Source organism: Aotus nancymaae, unplaced genomic scaffold (assembly GCF_030222135.1).
Source record: "Aotus nancymaae isolate 86718 unplaced genomic scaffold, 86718_ANA_hifiasm-v0.15.2.pri h1tg000155l, whole genome shotgun sequence".
Taxonomy (NCBI): Eukaryota; Metazoa; Chordata; class Mammalia; order Primates; family Aotidae; genus Aotus; species Aotus nancymaae.
The window spans coordinates 79,250-93,972 of record NW_026988570.1 but is presented as its reverse complement, the minus strand read 5'-3'; positions in this window follow the sequence as shown (position 1 = coordinate 93,972).

The window sequence follows — 14,723 nt, the reverse complement described above, 5'->3', positions numbered from 1 at the left end:
AAAGCATTTGATGAAATTCAGCATCTCTTGATAATAAAAACCCTTAATAAACTAGATATAGAAGGAACATGCTCCAAATTAATAAAGGGTGTATATGACAAACCCACTGCCAACATCATAGTGAATGGGAAAAAGGTGAAAGCATTCTGTCTAAGTACTGAAACAAAACAAGATTGCCTACTTTCACCACTCCTATTCAACATATTAGTTAGTACTGGAAGTCCTAGCCAGAGCAATCAGGTGAGAGAAAGAAATAAAAGGCATCCAAATCATAAAAGAAGTCAAAATATCCCTGTTCACTGATGATATGATCTTATATCTAGAAAAACCCAAAGATTCCACCAAAAACTCAGACTTGATAAATCAATTCAGTAACACTTAAGGATACAAAATCCATGTATAAAAATCAGTAGTGTTTCTATAAACCAATGAGGATCTAACTGAGAACCAAATCAAGAAGGCTATCCTGTATATAATAGCTGCAAAAATAAAATAAAATATAATACCAAGAAATATATTTAACCAAAGAGGTAAAAGATCCCTACAAAGAAAATTACAAAACTCTGATGAAAGAAATTGTAGAAATAAAAAGATATCCCATGTTCATGAGTCAGAATTAATATCATTAAGATGTCCATACTGCCCAATGCAATCTACATATTCAGTGGAATGTCTATCAAAATACCAACGTCATTTTTCACAGGATTAGAAAAAACATGCAAAAACTAACATATAATGAAACAAGAGCCCAAATAGCCAAAGCAATTACAAAACAACAACAAAGCTAATGGCATCATATTACCTGACTTCAAATTATACTACAAAGCTGTAGTAATCAAAACAGCATGATACTGGTACAGAAATGGACACATAGATCAATGGAATAGAAAAGAGAATCCAGAAATAAAGCCACATATTATAGCCAACTGATCTTTGACAAAATCAACAAGAACATACACAGGAGAAACGACACCTTTCTCAATAAATTATGCTGGGATAATTGGACTGCCATCTGCAGAAGAATGAAATTGGACCACTATCTTTTACCATATACAAGAATCAGCTTGAGGAATTAAAGATTTAAATGAAAGACCTGAAACTACAAAAGTCCTAGAAGAAAATATGGGGAAAACTCTTCTGGACATTGATCTAGGCAAAAAAAAAAAAAAAAATCGATGACAAAGACCTCAAAAGCATGGACAACAAAAATGAAAATAGACAAATGGGACTTAATTAAACTAAAAGCCTTCTTCACAGCAAAGGAAATAATCAACAGAGTGAACAGACAACCTGCAGAATGGGAGAAAATATTTGCAAACTACGCATGACAGGCAACTAATGTCCAGAATTTACAAGGAACTCAACTCAAAAACAACAACAGCAACAACAACAACCCAAATAATCCCATTAAACTGTGAACAAAGGACATGAATAGACACTTTTGAAAGAAGACATACAAATGTCCAAAAGATATATGAAAAAAATGCTCAACATCACAAATCACCAGCGAAATGCTAATTAAAACCACAATGAGATATCATTTTACATCAGTCAGAATGACTATTATTAAAAAGACAAAAATTACCGATGTTGCAAGGGTATAGAGAAAAGGGAACTCATATACTTTTAGTGAGAATGTGAATTAGTACAACCTCTATGGAAATCAATATGGAGATTTCTCAGAGAACTAAAAGTAGAACTACCGTTCAATCTAGCAATACCACTACTGGGCATCTACCCAAAAGAAAAGAAATCATTATATCAAAAAGACACCTGTACTCATATGTTTATCACAGCGTTATTCACAATAGCAAAGATATGGAATCAGACAGGTGCTGTGGCTCACACCTGTAATCCCAGTACTTTGGGAGGCTGAGGCAGGTGGATCACTTGAGACCAGCAGTTAAGACCAGCCTGGCCAACATGGTGAAACTCCATCTCTACTAAAAATAAAAAAAAATAAAAAAAATAAAAAATCAGCCAGGCATGGTGGTACAACCATTACATGGTGGTAATCCCAGCTACTTGGATGGCTGAGGCACAAGAATTGCTTGAACCCAGGATGGGGAGGTTGCAATGAGCCAAGATTGTGCCACTGCACTCCAGCTTGGGCGATAAAACAAGACTCTGTCTCAAAAAAAAAAAAGATATGGAATTATCCTATGTGTTCATCAAAAGATGACTGCATAAAGAAAATGTGGTATAGGGCTGGGCATGGTGGCTCACGCCTGTAATCCAAGCACTTTGGAGGCCAAGGCAGGTGGATCACCTGAGGTCAGGAGTTCAAGACCAGCCTGACCAACATGGTGAAACCCCATCTTTTAAATTAAAAAAAAAAAAAAGAAAAGAAAATGTGGTACATATACACAATGGAATACTATTCAATCATAAGAAAAGAATGAAATCATGTCTTTTGCAGCAACATTAATGAAACTGGAAGCCATTATCTTAAGTGAAAAAAGTCAGACAAATTTTGCATGTTCTCACTTATAGGTGGGAGCTAAATAATGTGTACACATGTACATAGAGTGTGGAATAATAGACAATGTTGACTTTGGAGTGAGGGGATTGGAGGGAAGCAGATGTTAAGAAATTACTTAATAGGTAAACATGTATGTTATTCAGGTGATGCATACCCAACAAAGTCCTGACAAAGATTTTAAAGCAGCTATCATAAACATACTTCAAAAAGTAATTGAACACACTTAAATTTTAAAAATTGCAATTCAGGAAAAAAAGACATGAAGGAAAAAATAGAAATTTTAGAACTGAAAATATAATTAAAACAAATTAATTGAATGGCTCAATAGCAGAATGGAGATGACAGAGGAAAGTCAATTAATTTGAAGATAGATTATTATGAGTTTCCCAAACTGAATGACAAAGAGAAAGTAGCTGAAAAAGAAATGAACAGAGATCCAGGAACTTGTGGGACAATAAGAAAATAGTTAACATCTTCAAGGGCTGAAAGAAAAGAACCGTTCATCCTAATTCTATACCCAGCAAAAATATCTTCAGGAGTGAAGAGGAAATAAGAACATTTCTTGTCAAAATATAAACAAAAGTGACCCAGAAGAAACAGAAAGCCTGAATGAATTATTAGCTATATTGAGAGTGAAATAATAAAGGCCTATATTTTAAAACATCATAGATCCAGATGATTTTAATCCCTGAATTCTTTCTGGCCTTTAAAGAAGGAACAAATCTTACAATGCCTAAACTATTTCACTACTTGGAAAAGATGCAAAGTTCCATTGTTTATAAGGCTAAAATTGCTTTAATTTTAAAAACTAGTAAGAAATATCCAAAAATGAGAGTATATACCATTTTTATATAGGGATACAGACATAAAAATTAACTAGTTAGGGTTTATTTGAGAAAGGAGAGAGTGCTTCAACCTTAAAAACTCAACTGACCAGGATTCCTTAGAGAAATGGTCTGCAGCACGAAATAGAGAAAGCAAGCATAGCACCTCTTGAAATGACAGAAAATAAAGAAGTGCTCCAAAACAAAACAAAACCCACATTGATGGAGGTTTGTCAAAGGGACACAGGAGCAAGTGAAAGAACTTCCAGTGGCCACAGGTGGCATGATTTGAGCAACAGCATAAGTAACATTGGATTCTAACCCAAAGTATAAAGTAAATACCCATTAACAATGATGGAGCAAATAAATAAATAGGGACAATACACAAATCTCTCAAGTGGAAGAATTCTAAATGATTGATGTCAGCCAGGTGTGGTGACTCACACCTGTAATCCTAGCACTTTGGGAGGTCGAGGCAGGTGGACCACCTGAGTGAGTGAGGAGTTTGAGACCAGCCTGGCCAACATGGTGAAATTCCGTCCTACTAAAAATATAAAGATTAGCCGGGCGTAGTGGCGGGCGCCTGTAGTCCCAGCTACTTGGGAGGCTGAGGCAGGAGAATCGCTTGAACCCAGGAGACGGAGGTTGCAGTGAGCCAAGATCGAGCCATGGCACTCCAGCCTGGGCAACAGAGCGAGACTCAGTCTCAAAAAAAAAGGAAAATAAAAAAGATTGATGTTGATATTTCACCCTCAAGGAGTGGAGAGCATAACTATCCAGTCCCTAAGTGTGGGCAGTGCATAAGTGTTACAGGAAAGGGATCCCGATCCAGACCCCAAGAGAGGATTCTTGGATCTCACACAAGAAAGAATTCAGGACAAAAGTCTGCGATGCAAAGCAAAAGCAGGTTTATTAAGAAAGTAAAGTAGTGAAAGTACAGTTACTCCATAGACAGAGTAGGGCGTTCCTGAAAGTAAAAGGAGGAACGCGTCCACCCTAGGTACAATGCTTGTATATATGAGATTTAAAAAAAGATCTCAGGGAGATGTAATCTGCTACAAGGGTTTGTGATAAAGGATTAATTTTCTTAATTACTATATTTTGCAAGAATCAATACTATTATCTTTTTTTTTTTTTTTTTTTGAGACGGAGTTTTGCTCTGGTTACCCAGGCTGGAGTACAATGGCGCGATCTCGGCTCACCGCAACCTCCGCCTCCTGGGTTCAGGCAATTCTCCTGCCTCAGCCTCCCAAGTAGCTGGGATTACAGGCACGCGCCACCATGCCCAGCTAATTTTTTGTGTTTTTAGTAGAGATGGGGTTTCCCCATGTTGACCAGGATGGTCTCGATCTCTTGACCTCGTGATCCACCCTCCTCGGCCTCCCAAAGTGCTGGGAATACTATTATCTTTAAAGCAAAATTAGGAATGACTTTGTTCTCCAGATATTGGGATATCTGGACACTCCAAGTCTGGATCTCTTTAGTAAACATTATTAATTTGTTCCCTTAACCATAAACATCTAGGGGCTAGGAATCCCTAACTTTCTAGGGATGCAGCCCAGCAAGTCTCAGCCTTATTTTCCTAGCCCTCACTCAAAATGGAGTCGCTCTGATTCAAACGCTTCTGACATAAGGACTTCCTTCCCAAGAGTACAGTAAGGAAAGAAAAAGAAAAGAGGGACTTTACTGTGAAGAAACATGATGGACACTGTCTTAGCCAGGTGATCAAGGTCAGCATCAACAGGGATAAATCTAACTAGTATCCTCAAAACTGTCAAGGTCATCAAAAACAAGAAAAGTCTTAGAAATTGTCACAGCCAAGAAGAGCCTAAGGACGCATGAGAACTAAATGTAATGTGGTGTCCTGGACAAGATCCTCCAACAGAAAATAAAATTCAGGGCTGGGCGTGGTGGCTCATGCCTATAATCCCAGAACTTTGGGAGGCCAAGGTGGGTGGATCACAAGGTCAGGAGTTCAAGACCAGCCTGGCCAAGATGGTGAAACCCCGTCTCTACTAAAAATACAAAAATTAGCTGGGTATGGTGGTGGGCACTTGTAATCTCAGCTAATTGGGAGGCTGAGGCAGGGAATTGCTTGAACTGGGGAGGCGGAGGTTGCAGTGAGCCAAGATCGTGCCACTGCACTCCAGCCTGGCTGACAGAGCGAGACTCCATCTCAAAAAAATATGTAAATAAAAATATAAATAAATAAAATTTGGCAGAAACTAACGAGGTCTGGATAAAATATTGACATTAGCTAATAATAACAAATCAATATTAGTTGAGTAATTGTTGCAAATATACTGTACTCATGTAAGATGTTGGTTATAGGAGGTATTGAGTACAGGGTATATGGGTGCTCTTTGTACTAATTTCTTAATTTTTCTGTAAGTCCAAAACCATGCAAAAAGTTAAGACTATTTTTTAAAAATATTCAACTATCGCAATGTATTAAATCAACAATTTAAACTAGGATAATATGATTAAATCAATAAACACTAAAAAGCCTGTTTCTGATTTTTTCAAAACTTCCAAGTAAAATGATTAAATATGATAATGATTAGTCATCAAGAGAAACCTTTATACTGAAGAGTAAAACACAGAGCCAATTTTATCCATCACTTTCAAGCTAGAAATACCATGTCACTATTATTAAACATCTTTTTTCAAAATTCTACTCGATATAAGTAGATCAAAAATTGAAATAATTGGGGCCAGGCACAGTGGCTCATGCCTGTAATTCCAGCACTTTGGGAGGCCAAGGTGGGCAGGTCACTTGAGATCAGGAGTTCAACACCTGCCTGGCCAACATGGTGAAACCCAGTCTCTACTAAAAACACAAAAAGAAAAAATAAATTAGCCAGGTGTGGTGTCATGCACCTGTAATCCCAGCTACTCAGGAAACTGAGGCAGAAGAATCACTTGAACTCAGGAGGCAGAGGTTGCAGTGAGCCGAGATTGCACCACTGCACTCTAGCCTGGGTGACAGAGGGAGACTCCGTCTCGAAAAAAAAAAAAAAAAATTAATCAATTTAAATATTGGAAAATAGGCAAAACCATCCAAGATATTTTAGAAAAGAAACAAAAACAGGCCAAGTGTGATGGTTCATTCTGTAATCCCAGCACTTTGGGAGGCCAAGGCGGGTAGATCACTTGAGGTCAGGAGTTCAAGACCAACCTGGCCAACATGGTGAAACCCCATCTCTACCAAAAATATAAAAATTAGTTGGGTGAGTTGGCACATGCCTGTAGTCCCAGCTACTCAGGAGGCTGGGGCAGGAAAATTGCTTGAACTCAGGCAGTGGAGACTGAAGTGAGCTGAGACTGTGCCACTGCACTCCAGCCTGGGCGACAGAGCAAGACTCTGTCTCAAAAAAAAAAAAAAAGAAAAGAAAAGAAAAAGAAAAACGAACTTAAACTAATAAGTAAATTTGGTTAAATCGTTGCACATATTTTCTCTATGAACAAAAATCAGAAATGGAATTGGAAAAACATGTCATTGAATAGCAACTAAATTCAACATGAAATAAAAATAATATCAAATACCTGAGCTTGAATTTGAATAAAATTTTATAGAGGACATTAAAACTAAGTAAATTGAGAGACACCATATCTGAATGGGGAGACTCAGTATCACAGGAATAAAAATCCTTCCAATATTAATAATGTATGGATAGGCCAGGCGTGGCGGCTCATGCCTGTAATCTTAGCACTTTAAGAGGCTGAGATGGGCAGATTGCCTGAGCTCAGGAGTTTGAGCCCAGCCTGGGCTCAAAAATACCAAAAAAAAAAAAAAAAAAAAAAACCCCAAAAAAAATACCAAAAAAAAATAAAAATCAGCCAGACATGGTGGCGGGCACCTGTAATCCCAGCTATGTAGGAGGCTGAGGCACGAGAATTGCTTGAACCTGGGAGGCAGAGGCTACAGTGAACCAAGACCATGCCACTGAACTCCAGCCTGGGCAAAAAAGTGAAACTCTGTCTCAAAAACTAACTAAATACATAAATAAATAATGTATGGATATTGCTGCAATTCTTACACATGTGTTTGAGCTAGCTAAAAGGATTTCAAAAATTATATGGAAAAATAAATGCTTGGGAATCGCCAGGACACTAAATCAAAGAATAATAGGAAATTGCCTTTAAAGCCACAATATGGTGGAGAATGCTAATTGCTCCCTGCATTCTATGTATATACAACCTAAAGTTAAAATCTCAGAAAGACCAAAGGATCACAGTCATATTCAGTCACACAAAGGTCCCTTTAAAGAGATTAAGGGTGTTGCTTTCAGATTGTCTCAAACAATTAAATCTTCAGTGAGCTTAAGAGCATTGTTCCTCAGCCTCTCAGCAGAAGCTAAGATAGTGAAGGGTTTATCCAGGGAGATTTGTAGTGTTTCATCTAATGTAGTTAACACATTATGCAAGCACACAAAAAGACCCACACATTTCCTGAGAAATCTGTGTCAGTCAGTGTGGAGTGGAAAAAGGCAGACCCAGTACAACATGAAAAGGGATTGTTGGACCTCCAAAATTCTAGCAGGAAGCAGGCTGAGAAAACAGATGTTACCTTTTCTTTTTATTTATTTATTTATTTGAGATGGAGTTTCGCTCTTGTTGCCCAGACTGGAGTGCAATGGCACGATCTCCGCTCACTGCAACCTCCGCCTCCCAGGTTCAAGCGACTCTCCTGCCTCAGCCTCTGGAGTAGCTGGGATTACAGGCATGTATCACCATGCCCAGCTAATTTTGTATTTTTAGTAGAGATGGCGTTTTTCCATGTTGGTCAGTCTGGTCTTGAACTACTGACCTCAGGTCATCCACCTGCCTCAGCTTCCCAAAGTGCTGGGATAACAGGCATGAGCCACCGCACCTGGCCTACCTTTCCTTTTTTTATTTTTTTAAGGATGATTCAGAGGGAAAAAATAAAGAGTCCAGAGGATGGAGCCAAGAGCCATGGAGAATTATTTTTAGCAGAAATAAGACTGAGTTCTAAAATTTGGATTTCAGAATCGCTATGGACCAGTAACACCTGTGTGCCTCCTATTTGCCCCTTTTTTGAAAAAGACGGTGTGTAGAGGTTATCTTGTGCCTGTCCCACCATTGAATGGTGGGTGATATGGTTTGGCTGTGTCCCCACCCAAATCTTATTTTGAATTGTAGCTCCCATATGTTGTAGGAGGGACCCAGTGGGAGATAACTGAATCATGGGAGAAATTTCCCCATGCTGTTCTTGTGGTAGTGCATAAGTCACATGAGATCTGAAGGAGTTTCCCCTTTCATTTGGCTCTCATTATCTCTTTGCCTATCATCATGTAAGATGTGGCTTTGCTCCCTCTTGCTTTCCACGACGATTGTGAGGCCTCCCCAGCCATGTGGAACTGTGAGTCAATTAAACACCTCTCTCCTTTATAAATTACCCAGTCTCAGGTATGTCTTTTATTAGCAGCATGAGAACAGACTAATAATACATTGGGTGTGGAAGGTGGGTAGATATCTCATCTCTTTAGCTTCAGAAATCCACAGATCAATTGGAACTGTGCTCAAGGAGTTGTATTTGGGGAACCACACCCATGGCCTCAGGAAGGAAGTGGCCATGATGGCATAGACGGAGGCTGTGCAGAGGCCCAAGAACACAGGCTCCTCTCACCAAGACTGGTGTGATTGTCCAGCCTGTCAGCAACAGAGACGGATGCTGAGCCACCTGTGCTTACCCCTATGGCAACCAGCCAATGACTTGGTGACAAGTTTATTACAATGGACCCTTTCTACTCTGGAAAGGGCAGCAACTCATCCTGACTGGAATTGATACAATTTCTGGGTAAGGGTTTGGCTTCCCTGCCTGCAGAGCCAGAGCCAGCACCACTATGTAAGAACTCACAGTGGGAATGATTTACCGATGTGAGATCCCACAAAACCTAGCTTCAAACAAGGGTGATGACAAAGGAGGTGCAGCCATGGGGCCATGACAACAGGATCCACTGTTCCTAACATGTACTGCATCCTCCAGAAGCTTCCAGCCTGACACAGCAGTGGAATGGCCTCTTAAAGATGCAGTTGAGGTGCTGACCTGGAGATGACACCCTATGAGGATGGGAAGCTATTCTTCAGGATGCAACACACTCCTTAAACCAACAGCCATTAGATATGCGGTGTTCCTGAAAGGTAGAATTCATTGAAATGGGGACTAAATGGTGGATAGGGGAATGGCTTTTCTCACCGTCCCACTTGGGGAATTTGTGTTTCTGTTCCTCACAACTTCAGATTCTGTGGGACTAGAAGCCTTGGATCCCGAAAAAAGCATGCTTTATCAGGAGTATAGGAAGAGTCCTACTAACTTAAAGTAGTAGATGCCACGATGCCTACTCGGGTCCCTTCACCAGCCCACGCACCTATTATTGCAATATAGGCTGCTAACAGCTCATGTCTATCTGCCCCCTCTCCAGGGAATTGCCCTGAGATGATATGGCTACTTTCGCTGGGGAGTGATCTTTCCTCCAGGTGTAGACTACAGCCAATGACCGAATGAAACAGATGATAAAAGTTAAGCCCCTTGCCTCTAGGGGATGTCAACTATGATGCAGTTTGTTTGCAATGCTTATATCTTGCTAATCAGACCAGGTTCAACTTGACCTGATACCACATCCTTGCTTAGCTCCTTCCCCTGCCCTCTCCTGTTTCTCTCCTTCCACTATAGGTTTTTCCTGAAGGGCACGTCTTCAATACATCATGCGCCCCCAAACCACTGTCTCAGGCTCTGCTTCCAGGGAAGCTGAGCTAAGACCCTTCCCCCAGCTATATGGATTGCTTCAGGGAAAACAGATAACTTCAGCTTGTCCAATTAGGATTAACCCCAGAAATCTGTTGAGAGTCAGCTTATGTGCCTGGAGGTGCAGCCACTTTGCCCCCATGATGGGGGCTTGCTTGTGGATAGAACCAGCACTGAGGAAAGTGTGGTGAGAAACAGAGAGAGTGAGACCAAGTCCTGAGGACATTGCTTACGCCCCTAGACTCAGGCAAGCATTTGTCCTTCAACACATGCTTTTTGTTCTGCTTAAACCATTTTGATTGTGTTTGGGAGGCCCAACTGGCACACCTGCACACACACCTCCTCCCTCGATCTCTCTGGGACCTTCCTTTCTGCACAGTTACAGTGGTCGACATGAAGTGCTTATGGAGATGGAAGGAGGACATGTCGGATCCTAACACACCTTAATTATCCAATAACAGAGGTGGATGTATCTAGTATTGTTTTTGTTTACTTCAGTAGCCCTTGCTTTTCATTTTTAAATGGCTAACTCACACAATGTTGTTAGCATGAACTCTGTTAATGAAACATATTAAGACACCAAAATGTATTCTAAAATAAACGATCCCAGTTAACAAAGAGCTTAACACGTAGGGAAAACAGGAATGTGATTATTCCTATTTCTGAATACATCTAGAGATCAGTCAACAGCATCACATTCAGAGCATAAATTGTAAAAATCCCATAATCCTTGGCCGGGCGTGGTGGCTCACGCCTGTAATAATCCAAGCACTTTGGAGGCCAAGGCGGGCGGATCACCTGAGATCGGGAGTTCAAGAACAGCCTGACCAACGTGGTGAAACCCCGTCTTTAAAAAAAAAAAAAGAAAAAAATCCCATAATCCACCTTTGATTGACAGTCATGAGAGAGTAGCCAACCACAGAGTATCAACAAGGAGAAAAACATGGATGTTTTTACTTACTTTGTTGGGAAGACGCTTTGCATTCTCCAGAGGAACAAACAGATAATTAGATTCACCCTAAATATAAGAAATCCAGATGGTTTACCAAGTCACAGGAATCTATGTCCATCTACAGTAGAGTTCTGAACTGTGGCATCTCCCAGCAACTGTTAGCTGACTCTGCTGCTGATGTCACAGAGAGTATTGCTAACAAGCAGACATCATAATTTATGCATGGAGCTAAGAGAGGTCCGCTGTTCCTGCTGTACTGAAGGTCCCGCTTATTCACAGAAATGAGAACTGGACTAAAGTCTGTAAAAGAAGCTAAATTTTTAATCAATTTAGGCATAAAAAATAAGGTTCAACCATGAGTCTTCAAAGTCTTGTTGTGAGAAACTGAAAGGAAATTAGGCTCCGGAAGTAATGAAGCCAAATGACGAATTGCTGAGCACTTTAATTTGGCTTTTTCTTTCCAGTTATCTCACGTGTGGATTTTCATAAGAATTTGATTCCTGAGTGAATTTTCAGTCTACTGTTTCAATAATTCAGGCTTCTGGAACAATAAAAGGAATGGGTGCTTAAATTGGAGACAAAATTGATTTAAAGACATATTTGGTATGTATTGTGTCTCTAGTGTTTTCCATACATTATATCCCCAGAATGATTTGATTAGGTAAGTATTTTTTACTTCCTTTTTAAATTGACAGGTAAAACTTGTATATATTCGTGGTATGCCACATGGTGTTTTAATATATGTACACACTGTGGAATGATTAGGCCATTTAGCATGTACATTATTAGATAAGTATTATTAACTTTACTCTGCAGTTGAGGAAACCAAAGCTCATGGAGGCTCAAAATTGTGCCCACAATTTCAGAGCTGATAAGTAGATTAAGACTGGATTCAAATCTACACCAACGTGATACCAAACTCCTGTCTTTTGTGAGTAAGAGGGTAAGGAACATCGAGGCATATGAATGGTGCCAAATCTTGGAGGATTATTTCCTGTTCAATTATCATCCATTCCTTGACTTGCAATACATTTCTAAATATTACGGTGTTTGAGTTGTGTCTGGTCAGGAATCAGAAACCACCACTCAAGTTATTTGAAACAGAGGAAATTTGATTCAAGGAATTAATTACAAAACTGTTAGGAGGGATAGTGATTCAGGCAGAACTTCTGGCTGTGGTCAAGTGAGGAAGTCATCAAATCATCTTCCCTAAAAGCAACAACTATAAAGATGGATCAAAAAAAAAAAAAGGAACCATTTCAGCAGGTTGGAAAGTGACCAGAGGGAAACAACAATCTGAGAAGTGTTTAAGTGTTTATGCTTGAGCCCCTGCTAGTCTTTGTGGAGATCTGAGGAATAAATCTCAGTTATTCCAGTCATACAGCCACCCCCAACTCCCAGCTAGATCAATATAGGGTTTCTGCCAGGGAGGACAGCCCACGAGGACCAGCAGTTTCTTAACTGCCATTGAAGGAAACTCCCTCCATTAGGAGCAGTGGATAACACCCACAGTCAGGATCAGTCAGTGAAACTGATTTCCCAGAGGCAGAAGAGTGGGGAGAGCCAAGGTCAAATTTCTACTACTCTGCATGGTTGAGGTTGTGACTGGGGCAAGCATATTCCTGTATGATGCTGTGCACATGTATAGCAGAGACTGAGAATCCTCCAGCTATTCACACACTCCTAGCTGACACAAAGGTTTTGTATAAGCACAGAAGACTCAAAAATGGCATTAGAAAGCAAAACATGGAAGACTTGAGAACAGTCTAATTTTTTTTTAAGATGGCATCTCACTCTGTCACCCAGGCTGGAGTGCAGTGGCAGGATCTTAGCTCGCTGCAATCTCCGCCTCCTGGGTTCAAGTGCTTCTCTTGTCTTAGTATCCTGAGGAGCTTGGATTATAGGGGTGTGCCACTTTGCCTGGCTAATTTTTGTATTTTTCATGGAGATGGGGTTTCACCATGTTGGCCAGGCTGGTCTCGAACTCCTAGCCTCAAATAATCTACTTGCCTTAACTTCCCAAAGTGCTGAGATTACAGGCCTGGCCCCAACAGCCTAAATTTTTAATGTGGTCCCCTATCCATACTCAAATGCATCAGTGGAGGATGCAAATCTCATTGGCTTGAGGTATTTGGACACTATCTAATAATTGACTGACTGCTAAGCTATGCATAGCAGTTGAAGACCAGCCTGGGCAAGATGGTGAGACTCCCATCTCTACCAAAAAAAAAAAAAAAATTAGCCAGGTGTCATGGCGTATGCCTGTGGTCCCAGTTACTCAGGAGGCTGAGGCAGGATGATCCCTTGAGCCCAAGAATTTGAGGTGGCAGTGAGCTATGATAGTGCCACTACACTCCAGCCTGGGTGACAAAGCAAGACCCTCTCTTTAAAAAATATATTAAAAATAAAAATGTGTTGTTGAAGAGTACAATAACCAAAGTAAAGAATTCATTAGAGGAGTTCAACAGAAGATTTAAGATGGAAGAAGAATGAATCAGTGAACTTGAAGATAGATCAAGATAGATTATCCGTCTTAGACAACAAAGAGAGGAAAGACTGCAGAAAAGTGAACACTGCCTTGAAGACCTGTTGGATATCTAGTGTACCTGCACTTAACAGGCATTTCAGATGAGAGAGGAAGAAAGGGCAGAAAAACATATTTGAATAAACAATGGCTGAATGCTTCTCCAAATAATGGAAACATTAACCTACAGATCCAAGAAATTCAGCAAACTTCGCCAGGCACAGTGGCTCACGCCTGCAATCCCAGCACTTTGGGAGGCCGAGGCAGGTGGATCATGAGGTCAGGAGTTGGAGACCAACCTAGCCAAGATGGTGAAATCCCGTCTTTACTAAAAATACAACAAATTAGCTTGGCATGGTGACAGGCACCTGTAATCCCAGCTACTCGGGAGGCTGAGGCAGAGAATTGCTTGAACCCAGAAGGTGGAGGTTGCAGTGAGCCAAGATCGCGCCATTGCACTCCAGCCTGGGCAACAGAGTGAGACTCCATCTCAAAAAAAAAAAAAAAAAGGGAAATTCAGCAAACTTCAAGTAGGGGAACCACACCTAGACACATTACAGTCAAATTGTTGAAAGCCAATAACTCTTTTATTACTGAAAGCAAAAGGTATAGGGGACATTAATACCATTAACAGCTACTTCTCCTCAAAAATAAGGCCAGAAGGTAGTTGTACAAAATACTAAGTGCTGGGGAACATACCAACAATTATCCAAGAATTCTATATCCAGAATTTAAAAGTATCCTTCAAAATGAAAGTGTGGAGCCAGGCGCAGTGATGTGTGCCTGTAGTCCCAGCTACTTGGGAGGCTGAGGTGAAAGGATTGATTTTCAACAAAGTTGCCAAGAAAATTTAACATAGAAAGGAAAATATTTTAACAAATAGTCTGGGACAACTGGATATTGACTGAAAAAAAGAAATTAGACTCTGTCCTTTACACAAATATTCACTAAAATGGATTATATACCTAAATGTACAAGCTAGAATTACAAAACTTCTAGGAAGAGAAGGAGAAAAACTTCATCATCTTGAGTTGAGCAAGGAGTTGTTAAATATAACACCGGAAGTACAATCTATAAAACAAAAAATAAGTAAATTAGAATTCATCAAAATCTAAAATTTTTGCACTATAGAAGATACCATAAAGATTTTTTTTTTAAGCCACAGACTGGGA